The sequence below is a fragment of the Coffea arabica genome, chromosome 3e (assembly GCF_036785885.1).
Source record: "Coffea arabica cultivar ET-39 chromosome 3e, Coffea Arabica ET-39 HiFi, whole genome shotgun sequence".
NCBI lineage: Eukaryota > Viridiplantae > Streptophyta > Magnoliopsida > Gentianales > Rubiaceae > Coffea > Coffea arabica.
In genome coordinates this window covers 20,647,225-20,667,145 of record NC_092315.1, presented here as the reverse complement: position 1 = coordinate 20,667,145, position 19,921 = coordinate 20,647,225, and the positions used below count along the sequence as shown (strand labels likewise).

At 34.7% G+C, this 19,921-nt stretch overlaps 2 long non-coding RNA genes across 3 annotated transcripts; both read left to right on the top strand.

The window, feature by feature from the left end:
• Nucleotides 1–3,269: 3,269 nt before the first annotated feature.
• LOC113736626 (uncharacterized) lies at nt 3,270–9,533 on the top strand. Of its 2 annotated transcripts, XR_003459799.2 has the most exons (3): nt 3,281–4,095; nt 5,438–8,933; nt 9,014–9,533. It is a non-coding gene; the product is annotated as an uncharacterized lncRNA (long non-coding RNA). The 2 variants fall into 2 exon arrangements; XR_011842047.1 differs by having other exon boundaries at nt 3,270–4,095; nt 5,438–9,533.
• A 480-nt stretch (nt 9,534–10,013) lies between these two features.
• On the top strand, nt 10,014–12,257 carry LOC140004364 (uncharacterized). The gene is made up of 3 exons (XR_003459796.2): nt 10,014–10,994; nt 11,653–11,775; nt 11,869–12,257. It is a non-coding gene; the product is annotated as an uncharacterized lncRNA (long non-coding RNA).
• The last annotated feature ends 7,664 nt before the right edge of the window (nt 12,258–19,921 follow it).

Sequence of the window (19,921 nt, the reverse complement as noted above, 5' to 3'; positions counted from 1 at the left end):
TTCTAGGGACACCCCAACCCATTGGCTAACCTCGTAACTCGAGCCAGCAAAGGCTTGGTCGAGAAGTTTGGTGAACCGTGGAAAATTTTATAGCTTGATCTTTTGAGATCTTATTTGGCATACTCGATTAGTATTGCCACCTCATGCGTATTTGGTTCCGGATTTGAGAGGGTGTTATATTGGATGGAGGAAGTAAGTGGAGCACTACGGTCATGTTACTACTTGAGTTGATGGAGAGTCAACCCCAGATGGCTTGAAGCGGTCGAAACGTGGAAATAGCTCCTGAGAGCTTCTGTATCCTTCCTTGTGTGTTTATTTCCTACTTGTGCATTTAAATGAAAGTTCATGCTAAAGATGCTTTCAAATATGCCATTCGATTAATTGGTCCTATGTGCTTGCTTGTTTTCTTGGCCTCATTGAGCGTTAGTTCATCCCTTTAAGTTTGTTTTTCCTTAACAGACTTTGGAGATGGAAGTTGGAAGTTTTAAACTAGCGACTTTTGATGGAAGCTAGTATACTTTTGTATGTTATTAGAGCCCATTAAAGCGTAAACTTTGTATACTTGGGTTTTGTGATTGTAATCATAAATGGTATACTTGGGAGTTTCGAGTTTGTATATTTGAAATACTTCTTAATTAAGTCGATGGTTAATTTGTGATCCCTTATTAAGGTTGAATGAGTGCATGAGTCCTGACGAAAGTTGGGCTGACGTTCCGCCAAACCCTTTTGGTTCGCCTTAGTGAGAGGTGGGGTCGTCACTGGGTCAATGCATAATGCAACTCATAAGTAGTATCTTATTCTCTAAGATCAAGCCTATGAAGAGCCAAAGATCAAGCCTTTTTTTTTTGTTTTGTGCTATTGAATCTTTGCTCTCACCCAATTTTGAAAGTGTATGGAGGATAGGTCCATCAACTGCTCTTTTAATTTGTCAATTTCACAGGCAACTAACTTAGGGGGAAAATACTATGGCTTCTTTCTAGAAAATGAGATGAATACATGAGATTCATTGGATGATTGGAAATTGGAATGTCCTTGTGCTTAAATATGTTGCTTCAAGTTCTATACTTTCCTTTCATAAGTGAATTAATGGATAATCTATATCCATGTTTTGGTTAAACATCTGATAGCTTCCAAAAAGCTTTTTGACATTTTTAATGAATATTTCATGCTCAAATATTTGGATTCTTTATTCAGGTTCCTTTCCCATTTCACATTCAAAAGAAATTTAGAAAACTAATGATATATATATATATATTGACTTTTGTGAGTTGGACTTGACAATTTTCGACATAGAGAGTAAAGAGTGCTGGAATGTGTTGGGAAATAAAAATTGTGGGAACTGGTTTACATTTTATTTCTCCGGGACAATGTTATTTTTGAAAGCGATGCCTTTGACGGTTGTCACATGAGTTGCACATGTAGTCACACTATAGGAACTAAATATGATTTCAAATAAAAATTTAGGGACATCGAAAATCATCTACGATAATATGACCTTTTTTCCTTTTTTTGGGATTTACATTTTCAGAGTCATAATGAATGAGCTGACAAAAATGCCTTTAGAGTTGATAATGACATATTCCTTTGTGAGAATCTTACTATGAGAGAAGCATTAAGGATTCTTGCATGCCCAAAATGTCAGGGGTTATCATTTGGAGAAGAAGCAAAGCAAAGAAATCTAGAAAGACTACAAGTGGAAAAAAGAGTGACACTCATCTATTTTCATGTATTAATCTCTATAACTCATACAAAATCTAATTTTCTTTTTACAATTCCTAACTACTACTGATTAATTTGTTTTGCTACACTTGCAGTTTGAGAGGGCATCCAGTGTAGAATCCATTTTCTCTAGAAGATCCAGAATACCTGAATCTTATTTTTCACCACATTTTAAGCCCCTATCATATTTAGCTGAAAATATTCCGGGGTCTTCAATGAACCCATTGTTATCTCACGAGTTCCCTGGAATACAAGAGACGGAAAAATCTATCATGGTTGAAACTGTTATTAATGCCATGGAAGAATTATTAGAGCTTTTTCAAGAAAATGAGCCCTTATGGGTCAAGTCTCCAACTAATGAGAGATATCTTATTCATTGTGAAATACAACAAGCAATATCCCAAAATGTCCCATATCAATAGCTGTAATTCTTGGATAGAATCATCAAGAGATTCAGGACTTGTGCCAACTACTGGCAAGCACTTGATTGATATATTTCAGGATCCGGATCACTCTAATATCTCTTGCTCCTTTTATTTTTTTTCTTTTTCCCCTCAATCCATCACATATGAGATACTATCTATGATTTAATTGTATTAGATTTAATAATATTTATCCTATTTGTGTTTTAATATCTTATTCATGTTTCCAAAACAATGAATGGATTTTTCCACAATTGTCACCAAAGACAATTGAAGTGCTTGATAATTGGAAAGGGGTGGTTCTTTATATGTGGTACAATTCTTATGCAATTCTGTTTAATGGAATTTTGATTACTTAGTAGCTATTGGATTACAAAATTGATTAATTTTAACGGATATGTTACTATAGATGCGTGAAAAGTTGCACATCCTTCACCTCTTGTTGCACCTACGGAGTTGACATTCCTTCATTATATTCGACAACGTGATTCAACAATGTGAGTGATAGTAAATGTTTCCTATGATTGCTTTAAGGTGCTAAAGATGTTTCTTCTTCACGAACATGGATGTTTCCTTTCGGTTGCCTTATTCAAGACATGCCCAATGGAAAAGAAAATGTAAGTTCCAATGCCCATTTCATGGTTTCATCAATTATTTCATAGCTTCAATTGAGACTTAAGATTGATTGCAACAAATATAAACAGTGTCACTTTACATGATAATTTAGCCATTTGATTATTATTTTTTGGGTAAGATCTAATTTGTGCATATTGTGTGCTATATCTTGATGTGCTCTGTATGTGCTAAAAATATGAGGATTCAAAAGTTATTTTATATTTTCTTGTATTTTTATTAAGCTAATTTATATTTTATTTATTTCAATTTACTTGCCTTAATTTCTTGCTTAGTTTAATGGTTGAGTCATGATTTTATCCTTTTCTGTAGACACCAAAATTTGGCTTTATTTTTAATTTAATTTAATCTTTATCGATATTTGTTATTTTTGTTTTACTAATCTCATTTTTAGACATTTTAGCATAAAATTGAAAAAAAAAGAGGAAAAAGTCAAGTCATGCTGCAAAAAGAAAAGTCAATTAAAAGATACATGGAACTATTTGGAGGATGAGATCTTAGCCTTTCATCTTAGGTTTAGTTTCTTTGGGGTGCCTTTAAAATGAAAGGAGCCGCAAGCCAAAGGAGGAGAGCTACGAAAAGGCTAAAAAAAACAGAGAGGGAGGCTGCGGAGAGTGAGAAGAAAACAGAGCAAAACAGAGGAAGTGAAAAGGGGGCTAAGAGTAAGAAATAGCCAAGGGGGTGGCGGACCGAGAGGAAGGAGAGAAACGGAAAACAAAAGGGAAGAATTCAATTGGAAAAGAGAGAGGAGAGGATTCGGCTGAGGGAGAGAACCAAAGAAAGAAAAGGAGGGAGATAGACAGAAACGAGGGAGCTCTCGGCTGAAAAAAAGAAGGAAAAGAAACAGAGCAAGGCTACGGGAAAGAGTAAAAAAAAAAAAACAGAGGGGGATTGGCGGCTGGTGTGGTGGAGAAAGAATTGAAGCAAAAGAAACCGAAAGGGAAACCTGGGAAACTTGGGGAGGTTTTCGGAGGACAGAACGGAGAGAGAGCCGAACAAAAAATCTGAGCGACGGAAGAACAGAAAAAAGAAAGGAAACCAGAGGGGAGAGGAAAGAGACTTTGGCGGGGAAAAGAAAAACGAAGAAAAATAGAGGGCGGAGGACGGAGGAGCTAAGAGAGATTGGGAGTGGCGGCTAAAAAAACAAAGCAACAAAGAAAGGCTGAAAAAGAAGCTTCGGGCAGTTGAAGGCTTGGGCGAGGGAAAAAGGAACAGAGGACAACCGAGAGCTAGAAGGAGAAGAGCAGAGGAGCGGCTGGAAAAGACTGGAGCTGGCCGAAATCTACTGCCATCACCGACGAGCCTCCACCGAGAGGGTAAGGTAAACTATCCCTTTCCTTCAAATTTCATGCTCAGATTCTTAAAGCTCAAAGCAGATTTGTTTACCACAATTTTTCAGTGATTATCCGCAATTTTGGACATGCCTGTTTTATGTATTGAGTGGGTTGAATTTCTTTGGGTTTCTGATGAATTTTTGGGGCTAATTAACCTCTAATTGAACAAAGAATTCGGTGAAACTCCTTATGCCCAATTCCTGTTCGACAAAATGCCTAAATGAAAGTTCTATTTGGAAAATGACTTGCCTGCATTTTTTCATGTGAAGAAACGATTGAGCAGCAAGTTCAATACTTTTGTCAAAATATAACAATTCATTCTGTGGTAGAAAGAAGAGTTTTGTTGTTTCTTTTATTCATTATTTTAGAATGACCTGCGGATTGAAGATGAATTTTCTGGTGTTTGCCGTCTGCAAGGAAGAACGAAATGTAGTCTGATGATTGAGCCGTTTGGAGAAGATGATTATTTTCTGATTTACAGCCCCTCCATGTCCCATTTCTTTGTAATTTAACCCCAAGGTTTTTAGGACTTAATAATTTGACCCCAAGGCTTTTATAAATGCTTTCAATAGAGTCCCTGCTGCAATTGCAAATTGGCCCTTGAACTTCATCTTTCCTTCAATTTTGAGCCCCAAATTTGGAAAAGTTGAATTTATTTTGTCCTTGTGGATGTTAATCATCTTTTAATCTTTTTTTTTAACTAGTCTTTTGTGTAGATTAATTCTTGATTTTAGATTATAATTGTGGTTTATTAATTTTAGATGATTTTTCCATGTTGGGTATTAGTGAAATAAGTGGTTTGGGGTTTGAGAGTTTATTTTGCTTGGGTTTAAGAGAGTGGGTTTAGTTTATTATCTTAGGCTTTTGGTTTGGGCTAGAGGGTGGAAACCCATCGTTTTGTTGGCTAATTTTGGGGTCTTAAATGATAAAACGGTCCATTCTTTTTGCTCTGAATTTCGGTTGAGCTAGAGAGAGTCTTAGGCCCAAACAAATAAGCAAATGGCCCAATGGCCTGATCCTTTAAGAAATCAGAAAATGAATATTACGAATGGGTCCCTGTACTTTTGGATGTCTTCACTGTGGCCCTAATAACTTCTAATTTCTTTCAATTGGATCCCTAATTTAATTGCAAATGGGTCCCTAAACTTTATTTTTCTTTAATTTTGATCCCAAAACTTTGTTAATGTTTGCAATCAAGTCTTTTATTCTTTTGACTTCTGGAATGTGGGTTGTTTATATGATTTAATTGATTCAATTTCATGTTTATTTTCAATTTCATGATCATTTGCCAATTAAAGCGATGTCTTGACCCTTTCTTTTATTTTGGAGGGTAAAAGTAATTTCACTCCATTAGGGCCAACTCAAGGGAGGTACACCCTATCCCTTATTTTTACTTTGTTAATGTTTGCAATCAAGTCTTTTATTCTTTTGACTTCTGGAATGTGGGTTGTTTATATGATTTAATTGATTCAATTTCATGTTTATTTTCAATTTCATGATCATTTGCCAATTAAAGCGATGTCTTGACCCTTTCTTTTATTTTGGAGGGTAAAAGTAATTTCACTCCATTAGGGCCAACTCAAGGGAGGTACACCCTATCACTTATTTTTACTTTATTCGACCCTATGTGTACTTATGTGATTTATGTGTTAATTGCATGTCTTTTGTGAATGTTTTCATTTTATTTATTTATTTACTCGCTTTAGTTGTCTTAATTTCGTATATTTATTTTAGTTCATTTTGATTATTTGGGAGGCACTCGAATGCCAAAATTGTAATAGTTAGGGATTTAATCGTTTTATTTCTTCTTATTTCCCCTTTTAGATTGTAGTAGGCTTCCCCCTCCAAATGTAATAGTTAGGTTTTCTTTGTTTTTCTTTGGGTGATTTGCATGCCTATGTGCTATTTGTTACCGCTTTCATAGGCTTTTGCATCTAGACAAGCATGCTTATGTGTTACGTGCTATGTGAAACTATGTGTTTTGCATGTCTATTTGCTTTAGTATTATATCTGATTATGTGGGTGAATGCACGTCACCGTGGCTAGTCCAATGCTAGTCATGGCCTCCCCCTCGAGTTCTTACAAGTCCAATGCTTGTAAATGATCGTTAGTAAAAGGCTAGTCCAATGCTAGACCCAATAGGCCGTCCCCTCTCGTTAGTGCATACTTGCATGTTTCACTACATTTCATACATTTTTCTTAGTTTTCTAGCATTTGGCATGCTCCTCCAATCCTTTCCCCTTTATTTTAGGTTTTTGCATCCTCATGCTAGTTATAGGGTACATTTACTTGAGAGTCCCCTTTCGGTAAGGGAAACGAGCCAGTATGGCTACAAAATAGCCTTAGCACGCTAGTTCTTCCTTCTAATGAAAGGAAAAATTAAAAATCATGAAGTTAGGAGTCATTCCCGTACCCGACTTGATGCATTCCTCTAGGTGCATACACTCTCATTTTTATCATATCACTTCCTCACTTTCTTTATCTACATTTTCTCACTACTTATATTTTTCTCACTCCACATGCCATGTTCACACATTTTTCTTCTTTCCCTATCACTTATTTATTTTCTACCTCACAAATTGCACCCAATCGCACTTATATGCATTTACTACTATTATACCATATTTTCATCCACTTGCACACAAACACCTTTATTTTCTCAATTGGCACACATGCACTTTTCTTACATTTGCACACATTGCACTTCTCTTACATTTTTCACACTTGCACTCATATTTGGGTCTTCATTTGCATTACCCGTGACCTCTATGAGAGTTTTCCTTATTGGCCATCACAACTCATGTGATTGGGACCAAAAAGCCTCATAAGAGACATTTTAGATTTAGGATTGCATTTTTTCATATCCATTAGTCATATCCAACATGCAACACATACTTTGGGTAGAAAAAAAATTGGAAAAGTGGGGCTAAGTCACGCAACTAGCTTTGGCTAGGGTAAGGAAGTGCCTTAGGCTTTGCCTTTGCTTTCTCCCTTATCAAATGTGACTCCCGATCCCTTTTTTTGGTTACGTAGATCTAAAATTGTTTAAAAAGGGTTTGTTTACTTTTCTTTCCAAGAAATCACTTTTTTGGGTGACTTGATACACCCTAACTCTATACCAAGTGGCGACTCCATTTTCCATTCAAAAACCCTTTTTGAACTTTGTTTGGCCAAACCGTCGCATTTCACAATCACACGGCATTTTATTTTCATTTTCACACACGTTCACATACATATCCCACACACTACATTCACATTTCAAAAAGTGGGGCGCGACATTTTCATTATATAATTTGGTATATGTTAAGTTTCGTAGTGCATTATACTAGTGTAACTAACTAGTGAGGTGTGTGCAATAAATTTGATGGACACGAAAGAGTTTTGTGCAAAGGAGATTATGTAACAAGAAGTGTTAGAACTTAACTGGAGAAGCATTAAAGATCTTGGAGATTAGAGACAAATCAAGAGAGACAAGGAGATAGGCTTGAACCAAGCTTTGCCAAATGTCGATGATCCAAGCCTTCTTTGACCAAGATAAGTCTTGTATTTAACTTCCATTTCACAACCAAAACTCCTTCGTTTTTCCTTCTTGTGGCCGAAAATAGAGAGAGAAAAGGGAGAGAAAAAAACCTCAAGTTCTAACCTTAATCTCTTACTTGATTCATGAGAAAACAAAAAAAAAACCCTAATCTACTTCGTAGATCTTTGAAGCAAGTGTGAAAGGGAGCTTTTGGTGAAGTTCTTGGAGGAAGAAAGACCTTGATTTACTTTCTAACCTAGGGTTTTGAGGTAAATTGTTAGAAAACTTCTCTTTCTTTTCTTATCCTGAAATTTATTTGATACATGTAGCGATAGAAGCTATGTTTTTATCATGTTTTATTGAAATTTCCAGCTTTGGTGTAAGATATATGTAGCTTAGTTTAGAACTTTATACATGTGAAATTTTGGTGGATTTGGTTGCCAAAAAGATATTTCATACACCCTATGATATGTTATCTTGATTGATAGTGATTTTGCCATGAAAATAGGGTTGAAAATTGAAAGGTTAACTTGAGGAATTTGGGGTTATATTGCTGCAAATTCTTTCTTGGTTGGTCAAGTGAGAGAGTGAGAGTTGAGGTGTAAGTTTAGAATGATTTTGACCTCCTTTACTAGAGTTAATTGGGAATACCTTGATTTTTCACATATCTGTTGGTTTTGAGCCAAAACAAAATGATTGAAGATGAGGCAAATGATGTTTATTCCAAAACGTTTTATAGTTGGAAGTGTCCAGCTTTAAACTCGAGATTTTTGTCACTTTTCTTCAAAAAGTCATGCCTACATTTAACATAATTTTGCTCCATGTTGTGCCTGTGGTATTGAGCTACATCTACATGGTTTTTTCATTAATTTTCACAAGTAAAAGGTGTGATTTTGAACCGCTAATGGCTTCTTGTTATATGATGTCTAATTGCAAATTTCGAAAGTGGCTAAGAAGCAGAGTCTGAGCTTGACATTGACAGACCTTAATTAGTTGGTGAGTATACCAATTGCATGGTAGAAATTGCTACCTGATTGAAATGCTCTTTTGATGTGAATAAGCAATACTTGACACGAGATCGTGATTGAATGAATGTTATTGCTATGCTCTTGATTTGTTTTGGTTGGTCGCATGTGTATCTTATCGCACTTGCCCTAACTGGACTATAGTACTGTGCACTGTTTGCAAATGAATTGATGTTCATGTGCATGATTTGGAAGTAACTCTTTGGGATCCCAAACTTCATTGGCTAGTTAGTCGAATCGAGCCAACAAGAGCATGGTTGAGGAGATTGACAAACCATAGGTACTATTTATTATTTATTCCATTGGATTCAATCCATTGGATTTAGTATACTCGAGTATTACCCCTACTATTATTTTTAGAGTTTGGGCCCAGTAGGGATTGATCGATGGACGGAGATTGGAGATAAGCGGTATTCTACTGGACTTGTTACTATATTCCTATGGTTGATGAAGTGTCAGCGGATCCTGGTCAAGTTGTTGCCAAACTAGCTCACAAGAGCAAACTGTATCCTTATGCGTGAAAGTGTTAATTGCTTATCTGACTTGTTTACTTGAAATGTTACTGACTTATCTTGTGAACATTTACTTTTTTTAGTTTGAGATTAAGATATATGTAACTGCCAACTTGCTACTTTGTTTGCATGTTGTCTTGGAACCTCATTGGGTGATAGCTCACTCCGTTAGTTTGTTTTCCTTACAGGGGGCGAAAACGTGGGCGTGTGAGTTAGAGAAGGCTGGCATTTTGGTCTAGGTCCCTTGTCTTTTGTTCTGGTGTTCTTCTAATTTTAGCGGGTTAACTTGAGTTTGAATCTCTTGTTATATTTTGGATCCGTATGGGAATTCAATGATTACGAATGTATATATCTAAGTTTCAAAGTTACTATTGCTTTTGTTCTCGATGCTCTGGTATTGTATTGGGACTTATGTGTGAGACCTGGTGAGAGCTGGACAGACGGTCCGCCAAACCTTGAGGTACACCCTAAGAGGAGGTGGGGTCGTTATAAAAAATAATAAAATCAGCACCTAACAATATGAAATTATACTATTTTCTGGATATCCTGAAACAAATCAATACGTTTCAAGTATTAAATAGTATAAACCAAGAAATTGCTAACAGTAGTTAGATTTTGAATACAACTTGAGAACTAGCCTAATTTAGAGTAGTTCTTGCGAATTAAAGATGATATTAGATAGAGGATTTCTTGGCCAGCTTGCAAGTTCGGCAACCTTCTCATGTGCCCTTTTACGACAAGCTTTGTTACAAACATATATAATTTGAATATGCAGTCATGAACGTGCAAGTTTATTATCCAAAAGAGAATGCACCTTATTGATTCCTTGGCTGATGGAGAAGGTACTTCTTATTCTTTTCTCTATATTGAATTATTTGCATGCTCTTTACTTTTGAAAGTTATCTTATTTTGCAAATTAATTACAATAAGTTCTATAATATCTAGGAGTAGTTTGGTCATTCTATTATAGTTATAAAATCAGTATGAGGTTTTAGACTTGTAACTTTCTAGTAACACCCTTAAAAGAGTTTCTAAAGATATTTAAAGTAATTATTACATACTAGCTACGTGCTACTTAGGTGCATTCATCCAAGAATTAAAATTCAACTACAAAATATAGTTAAAGTATCAACTAGTTGTGGGGGCTTGATGCTTTGCATCAGGTTGCTCGGGCAGAAACATTGTTTTTGTTAAGAGTTATGCGGGTATTAGATGTTTTATTTGTGCATGCAGGGTTTTTAAATTTTTGATGCTGTTGTACGAATAGCAAGTGATATTAGATACTTTGTGGGGTAGTAGAATTTATCTAGAAAATGATGAGAATTTGCATGGATGTGTGCTAGTAGGAATCTTTGGCTTTGTATATGCATGACTACCAAATTTTTTATTTAAGTTGAAACTTGGCAATTTGGCTTCTATTTGTGTGATAGGTATGAGGCTAGATTCATTAGTCTGCATGAAGGTGGAGTTTTTATTCTATAAAAACCTTGGTTGGGCTGGTGAAGAGTGCATGGTAGGCATGAATTTCTATGGCTATTTATGACATTTGTATGAATTGGATGGTGCTTTACTAGTGTTCGTATTAGGGGTTTCTTGCTATGTAATTGTTAGGTTGTATTTGTTTGATCATTTTGAGGAATATTTGTTTAATTATTTTGTGGAATAATGTTTTGTTTGAAGATATGGAGTTGAATTATATGTCAATTAATCAGTTAGATGATAGAACTCATGGGTACATTATTTGGGTTGTGATAGTCGAAAAGAGGTTGATTCAACATAGTCATTACATGGGGCGAAGATATCAACGGTTTGTTTTTGCTGATGATTTGGTAAGTGATAGTTGTATATTTTTCCTTGGATAATTTTGTGTTTGTGTTTTACGTTTCTAGGTCTATTATATTTTTCTTTTGATATTATATTGTAGGAAAATTGAGTTCAAGCTACTGTTCATCAAATGATGTGAATGCTTTGGATGAAATATTCTACCTATTATATATAAAACAGAGACGTTTGTAGATGGAGGAATCAGAATGGTTCTTTTTGAATTAGTAATTACACAACGTAGTTTTATTCAATTAGTTGATGGTCCTCTTGTACCGCCGGTTCATCATCTCTATCATTTTACTTCATTTGCAGATTTGAGCGGACAATGACAATGTCCATATTCTAACTTGGGTATTTTGTTATTTAGTTTGATTCGTTTGGGCGATGGTGCAGCAATGTTTTGTTTGATTATGACAATTTTGTATGTGTATGTATGTATGTATGTGTGTGTGTATATATATGTATTCCTTGTAGCGGTTCTTGCTGCCGTGATTGAGGTTTTAACGTTGCAACCTTTTCTTCTTGAAACAAGATATGTACGTGTTTAAGAATTTCTTATATCGAATGAAGAGTAGGTTTTGTGATAGCATTTCTTTTATTGATTATTTTATTCTTTGGTGGATTTTATTTCTCATATATTAAATATTTTTTTCTTGGCTTTAGGATGATGCTAATGATATGCAGTGTGGGAGGATTTTATTGAGCCAGATGGTATGCATCTTATCCAAATTGCACATCAGCACCCCATTATTTTAGTTTGTAGGCCTCGAATTACTCATTTTTGTGGTAAGTCATTTCTTTAGTGGTATATGTTTGATGATTATATATGTTCAAAATAAGAATATGATTTATTAAGAAATATAATAATTTTTTTCCTAGGAGTATCACTTGCCATGTAGCAGCAGACTATTATCGTGTATAATGTTGATCTTCCACGAACTCATGTATTATGGCGATGGTGTGAAGGAATGCCAAGAAGTGGAGGTGGTTAGTTGGTGGAAAAAGTCTTGGCCGTTGTGGTGGTGGCTACAAAGTTGTGGTTGTTTAGTTATTCTTATGGATAGCTTTGATTTATATAGTTTATGTGTGTAGGAAGAGTTGGATATAATTTAGTGAAATAGATTGTAAAGTGGTCTTTGTTTCGTTGTTTTATTGGAGTGGGCTTTTTGTTTCTATTATTTGTAATGGGCTTGCTTGTTTTAATAGAAGGATGAAAGTTATAAATATGTAAGGTGCTATTGAGTTGTATTTTATTTTTATTTCTGTTAGGTTCTTTGTTCTTTTAATAGTATGGAGTGGTCGTTTATATCGATGCGTATGCGAGGGATGATTGATATAGCTAACTAAGATATGTAGTTATAAATCACTTCATATGATAGTCTACAAATAACTCCATCACCCAGTGTCTAAATCCTAACTTCTATCATTCATTAAATATTGATTCCATTTATTTCTTGCCATCCGAACCAGAGTCATCAAATATTTAAACTTTTGATATCATCCTATCCTATCGACCAGATTAGAGAGCTTGATTTGGTAGTATATGGTGATAGGTTAGGATTACTCAAATATCATACATTTCTTGATTTCGAGAAAGAGGCAGGCTATAGGTAAGATAAGTGAAAAAAATATGATAGTAATGTGTTTTTGTTATGGGAGAAATCTAAGTGTTTTTTATGTTGTAGGATAGGAGATAACTAGGAGGATACTATGTAGGAAGCATCTAAATACTTAGTATTATTGTATACAAAACTATAGTAAATCTACTCTCATGTGAGTATTTTGGTAGTGATTGTTTTTGTTTTGCATCTGTTTTGACCTGCTATCTGCAATTGGGAATGCATTCTGCACAAAAGCATTCATTATTTACAATCTATAGTTATAAAAGGATCGCAAGGACATGTCTATGGGAGAGGTGTGCTAGTAGGTTTTTTTAGAATTTGGTTCGCTTGGCCTGTGGTTCATCTTCTGCTGGAGCATCTTCTTTGTCTGGCCTTTCCTGAGCTTCTTGCTATTTCTGTATGCATGGGGAGAAAAGTGGAGGTTTTGACCTAGTTCCACTGCCTGTGGTTGGACTGATATGCGTTGAAGAGAGCTGAGGAGAAGTTGAGGTTTGAGATGAACTCTGGTGAGTTAGTGCCTCGGTGGAGACTGACAGATATTCGAAAATAGTATATTGTGGTTGTTGTGCAGCGTCAAATGGCTTAGTTATGTTGCAAAGGTGTATGTAGAATTCCTGAGCTCAGAGTTTTCTAATCACTGCTTCAATATTAGGTCCTTCATTTTGTAATAAGGGATTTTGTTTAATTGCCTGTTCATTGCAAAACTTTGATATAAAGGAACTTTCTCAGGTAGGGAGGATTCGGTGCATACTAGCAGATGCATTAAGACAATGGTCTTAAGGGCAATTTGTAAGAGGTCTTCAGCATATTTATACTCTATTGAAGCTGAGAGAATTCTGGTGGCATCAAATAGTTGGACCTAGTATCGTAACCTACAAGAGTAAGAAAGAATAAAACAATGAGATAGGAAAAGGTTGTTGTCATTTTGCTGTTGCAATTGTTGGTGTAAGCAATCCAAGTCTAAAGGTGATTGAAATTGTATATCGATGTGCAAAAGGTAATACTCTTTCTATGCTTGCCTAGGTAGTGGCTTTGGGTGAGTGAGGCAAAAGTAATGATAGTTGAAGCAAGTGTTTGGTACTGCTCCAATCATTCTTGCTTAGGCTGGGTTTGGGCAATAGAGAGAATAGTATTGATAGTTTGTCTCTATTATCTTATTTGTCCTTTGATCCACAAGTTTTATTCTAAGAAAAATTTGTACGGTTAGTAAAAAGATGAATAGAGTTGTTGTTGTAATGTTTATAGAAAAGAAATTTTGGAAGATGCCTGTTGGCTAGGAGTGGAAATAGCAATGATTTCTTGAATCTGTGAGGGGGCTAGTGGCTTGATGATTTGGTGCTGCTTTTCATAGAATTTTGCTTGGATGATTTCTTGAGCATATGCAGTGTTTTGTTTTAGCCTGCAGTAGTTTGTTAGTCATAAGATGTTTAATATACATATAATGATTTGAAGAGAGCATTTAGTTACCAATCTCTAAGTGCATTTGCATGCAGTAACTCAGGAATAAATAGGATGATAGAAGTCGGTTGAGTACCAATGATACAGCTTCATAGATAGAAAACTGTGTGTTTCAGGATAAGTGTAAAAAAAAGGTTGTACGCTGCAGTTTGTATAGCATAAAGTTATAGGTAGACGAAGATTACTTACTATGGTGATGATTTACTTTTGCTCTTGTGGTGATGATGATTGGATGATGAGTAATCATGGATTTTAAGATTGCTCCTTCGACTGATATGAATTTGTCCCACATGGAGAATCTAAGTGGACGTTTTCTGCATATTGATTGCAATAAGGAATCTATCCTATGTGAAAAATAAGAATTAGGCAAATGTGAGGACTACAATTCTTACTCTTTATTCAACATAAAAAACCCTTGGATCATTAATGACTTGTTGCCTCGTGAGATGGTGCGTGGAGGGAATGTGTGAAGGAGAATACAGAGTAGATCTGCAAGGTATGAAGCTCATTGATTAATTAGATGAAATACTAATGATGTGTTAGTTCAAGAATAGTAGAAGGTGGAATGAGTTTAGAATTAAACTTACTTATTTTGGCAGAGCCGTCTCTTATATAGGTATCAAGTTCTTGAAATGGAGTGAAATGATAGAAGTCATCAAAAGGAAGTGCATTTTATGGATTAAAGTGTTAAAGTGAAGAAAATAATCATTCGAAACGGAACCTTTAAAGATGTCAAATTACCCTTATAAATATATGACACATTAACCTCGTATGATTTTATGTTTCACCATATAACCCCCTTATGGTTTAATGCTTTACCATATAACCTCCTTATGATTTTCAAAATATACACTTAACCCCCCTTGGTTAACAAATAATTTTCAACTTTACATAAGTTATTTTTGACATTTTAGATGACTCTATTACGAATGATTATTTCCGACATTTTAACATTTTAATGCAATATGTATAGCTTTTGAAACCATAGAGGGTTATTTAAAAAATACTAAATTACAGGGGGGTAAAGTGTAATTTGCCCTTTTTTATTTGGAATATACGTTACCATGGTATCTGGAAGGATAAGTCATATATAGGGCGTTCTATCTCGTCATCCATAGTGCATTGGAGTCTTTTCTACAACCAATACCTTAGCAAACTAGTTTTGATTGCTGTCTATGATGTCAAGGATCAAGACACATCTTTGTTCCATTGACCAACTGAAGTAAATTCCAAAAATATAAATAAATAGTAGAGCAAACAATAAGAGTGCATGGGAGATAATTTCTTAGTGTAAACCTGTTGTTATATGGATAGACGGATGTATCATATATAGTAGTCTACACAAACTGATGGTGAGATGTTCTGTCTTTCAGAAGCTATTCATTATACTAATCATATCACAGGAGCAGTGTATGCTATGCAGATTATAGAGGATTAGGAGTCATAAATGGACCAGAAAGATTTCCGACTGCAGAAAGCAGAGCAAGGAAGCAGCAGATAGAAAACTTGTTCATAGTTAATACTGGACTGAGTAATGTTTACTAGGTATGAATAGATCATTTAATTGTAGCAACCGGAGAACTATGATTTGTATATAAAATAGATGTTTTAGGAGAGCAAAGTAATGAATAAAACTGAGGTCTTTCTCTAGGGGTAAGTAAGAGGGCTAGCATCGAATTAGATAATTTACAGCAGATAGATGAGGTAAATAATGGGTAAAAAACTGTATGGAAAAATTCAGATGATGCGATTTACGGCTAGGGGTGCAATAGATTAGGAACTATAGTAATTATTGGTTTTGAGTATTACCTAGAACAAGAGAGCTGTTAAATTCTAAAACATATATAAAAGTAGAAGTTTAGTTTTAGACGTACTTAGGAAAGTTGAAATAATTGATCACAAAAGAATATTAGATGGATGATATTCCAAACGAGAAAAGATATTCATAAGGTAAAGTTTGAGCAACATAAAAAATGACTATTGGAAAGCATAGGATATAAAGAATCGTATATGGCGAAAGCAGAGGAATGGCAATTTCATTAACAATAAATATGTTAGTCTATGAGGAATGCACAGATCTTTGCATGACCTACAACTATATAGCTAAAACTGATGAAGGTCCAGAAGGAAATTTAGAAATTTTAAATTCGTAGTGGTTACTTTACATATGAACATAAATCTATACAATGTGTAGGTATGAGAGCAGGTCACATGAATTAATGTTTAAGAAATCATAGGAAGTGCAAAAAAGACAAAGATGTAGCAAGAAAATATGCATGATGAAGGAGAAAATCTAGTAAGTAATAGTTGAGTTTGCTTGACTACAAGGTTCATATCAGAATATACATAAAAGAAGTGTTAAGAGGATGGAAAATTCAATAGTGAATTATTTTAAGCAACACAAAGAAGTCCACCACCGAGCAATTCAGATTGATATTTCTGATGAGGATCACTGGGCAATTCAGTTTTAGCTTGAGTTCATGCGGAGGCAGACCTTTATGAATGAGTGTATTCAGGAAGTCAGCATTATATGCCTATTGATGTGTATCAATAGCCTCATCGTAATTGAGATATATTCTTTGACGTCCCAGAAATCTATCCAATAATTTGTTATTAATGTCATGGATACAAGAATAGCCCGGTTCACCACTAAAGTTGCATCTTCTAAGAAAGTTCGCATATTAGGAAAAATGGCATTGACCAATGTATCAAGGGAGGAATCATCATCTAGAAATGGTAAATTCATGAACTCTAGAATCTTAAGAACTTCCTCATTCCTGTTAGTTTACTTACTGCCTTCTCCCACTCGGATCAAGAACTTTGGAAAGTCAGGATCAAGACATGCTCCCACTCAGATCAAGACATGCTTCCTCGTTCCTGTTAGTTTATTTAGTGCTTTCTCCCACTCGGATCAAGAATTTTGGAAACTTAGGATCAAGAAATGCTCACATATTTTCACATAATTTGAGCTTTTCTTAAGTGAAGCCAGATAGCTGAATTCACTAAGCTTGCATTAAGTGTGTCTTCTTTTCCAACTTTCATAAAAATAGAATGGGTTTGACTAAACTCACCTCCAAAGACAACAATCTTGCCACCAAATAATGAGTCACAATTCAGTCCATCTTTCAACATTTCGTTAAAAACTTCTATTGATCTCCGTTTTGCAATTGTTGCCTCATTCCATATAATTAATTTAACCTCACAAATGAATTGTGTAGTCGCACTTTGTTTTCCAATGCTACAGGTTGTTGATTCTTCATCACACAATAGGATTTTAAATCGTGAGTGAGCAGTGCGGCCACCAGGTAAGATCGAAATTGTTACACTTCAGGAAGCCACTGCAAGAGCAATTTTCCCTTGAGATCTAATTTTTGCAAGTATAGCTCTGTATAGAAAGGTCTTTCTTGTTCCTCCTGGTCCATCAATGAAGAATGCCTGTTGAAGATTATTATTGACAGCATATAATATTTCATCATAGGCAGTCTTTTGGTAAATATTCAGAGATTCAATGCTTGAAATATCATCAGGAGTAATACTAATGCTTTGTTCAGCTTGAATATCCTTTGCTATTAAGTCACATTCTTTCTATTCATTGCCTGATCTAAGTAGACAATAAACTCTTCCCCATGCAATGTCGATGGTTATCAATAAGTTGCAGGGTTTTTCTTTCTATTGCAACTTCTATGTACTAATATCGATGCAAAATAGATGTTGCAAAGAACATGGCATTTCATAAACTATAGCCTCTTGGAGAGCTAAATTTGTTATATTGTCTGATTGTAGTAAGCCTAGCATATTTGCGGCCTCTCTAAAAGTTGAACAAGTATATCCACTAATAGTTCTTAAACTCTTGAACAAGGTTGGCTTTTTAACATGCATTAGAAGTAATCGAAAATAATACCATTCTCCTTCGGATGGATGGGCAACTAATATTCTACAATTTTATGTTTATTTTGACGATAATGACAACTTTTTGTTTGAGTCTTTCATGACAAATATTCGGAATTCAGTGTATAAACAATCAAGCCTCTTAGCATTTCATTAGATGCATTCAGAGCAAAGAATTCTTTTAACACGGTTCTTGACGCACTTGGGTTGTTAATTACACTTTGAAGTGACCTACTGTCAGGAAAAGCCATAGGTTGTTTATTCTCCAAGTGAACTTGTAGTAGCATTACAGTAGGATGGATTTGGTTGAGATCAAAAGCGAACATCCGCCACATTGCTTCTACAAGTTGGAGCAGAGTCAGTAATATGGATTTGGAGCAGAAACCCATTTTGCACGAACGAAATTCTTGATTTCATTTATTGATTCATTTGAGTCAGAGTTAGTAATATGATAAAGCTCTCTATCATGGCCTTTGTATACACACTTATAAATATATTTTACTACCTAGATTGTAGAACATATTTCTACATTAATATGACAATTGAATTTTGCTAATAGACATTGCTTATAAGGAATGACCCAATGATTATTGAGCACATGATTTTGAACCTTTATTGGTCAAAAAGTTCTATAAAATATTAAGCATGCAAGAGAAATTAGACCTCCCACAGCTATCAGAATGAAATAGCAATGGGTTTCGAGTCTCGATTCATAGAAGTGATATTTCTGGCCAGCCCAAGGGTATGATTTTTTGTGTTGCTACATCCCTACTACTTCAAATTTCCATTGAGAATCTCTTTGATTTCTTCAAAGATCAGAAAGCTAGAGTTCAAGTTTTTTTTCTCTGTTCATCAATTTTCTTATTAATTATAGCGTTTATTTATCAATATATATTTTTTTAATTTAGTTGGAAATGATGAAATTTTTTGCTTTGGTTGGATCAAATGTAACCTTATAAGATTTTTATTGTTCCCTGTTTAAATAAAAAAACATTTCCCACATAAACTTGCACGATGAATGCGCTATAACATTTTGTCTACATAAAAAGTTATGCAAGTTATGCGATTTTGGTCTTTAGTGAAAAAAATTAAACTATTGATAGTATTCCTTCAATATGATTTGTAGTGGGACGTTCTATCTAAAGGAAATCCTATTCATAAAATTGCTATATCTTCGTTGGCAGTCATCTTGAAAACTCTATCTCCCACATGAAGGTAAACATTTTGACTTTTTACTTCTACTTGTAGTAAATATGATAATTGGCTTAAAAATAAACTGGAAGTGCACTAATATCTAAATGATATATGCATGTGCAAAATATGAGCATTTTTTTCAGATTTCTTATATCATATGGCAAGAAGTATTTTGAGTATCTAATTAGTTTTTCATATATTAAAACCTATGAACATTTAATGTTGACTCATATATTATGGTTGTTGCCCATTAATCCAAAAGAAAACAACATACTAATATTTCAAGAAAGAAGCATCGACTTGTTAGGGGCAAATCTAATTTAGGAGTAATTTTAGAAACCTCCTCTGAGGTTTTTGACAATTACAACGAGCTCCCGTCAAGTTTTATATATTACATCTACCTTCCTTATTTTTACTATTCATGTAATAATATAGGCCCAATAAGCTAGATTTTTTCTCAAAAATCCTAAACTACCCTTTTTGTACAATAACAAAACAAAAAGTATTTCATAAATCATCTTTGTCTACATATGCACCAAACCAATAATACTATCAAGCTAAGTAATTCCATCAACATCGTCATAAAAATTGCTTCTTGCAACCCCCATTTAAACTAGACCTGATACTAAAGAAATCATTCATTCTGTCAGTAAAATTCTATAGGTCCTATGAAATAGTTAAACTTACAATCAGTTGCTCGTGCTTTCATAATCGTTAGCTTAGGATGTCAAGGCTTGGTTCCACACAAATTCTTGTACATGAGCCATATT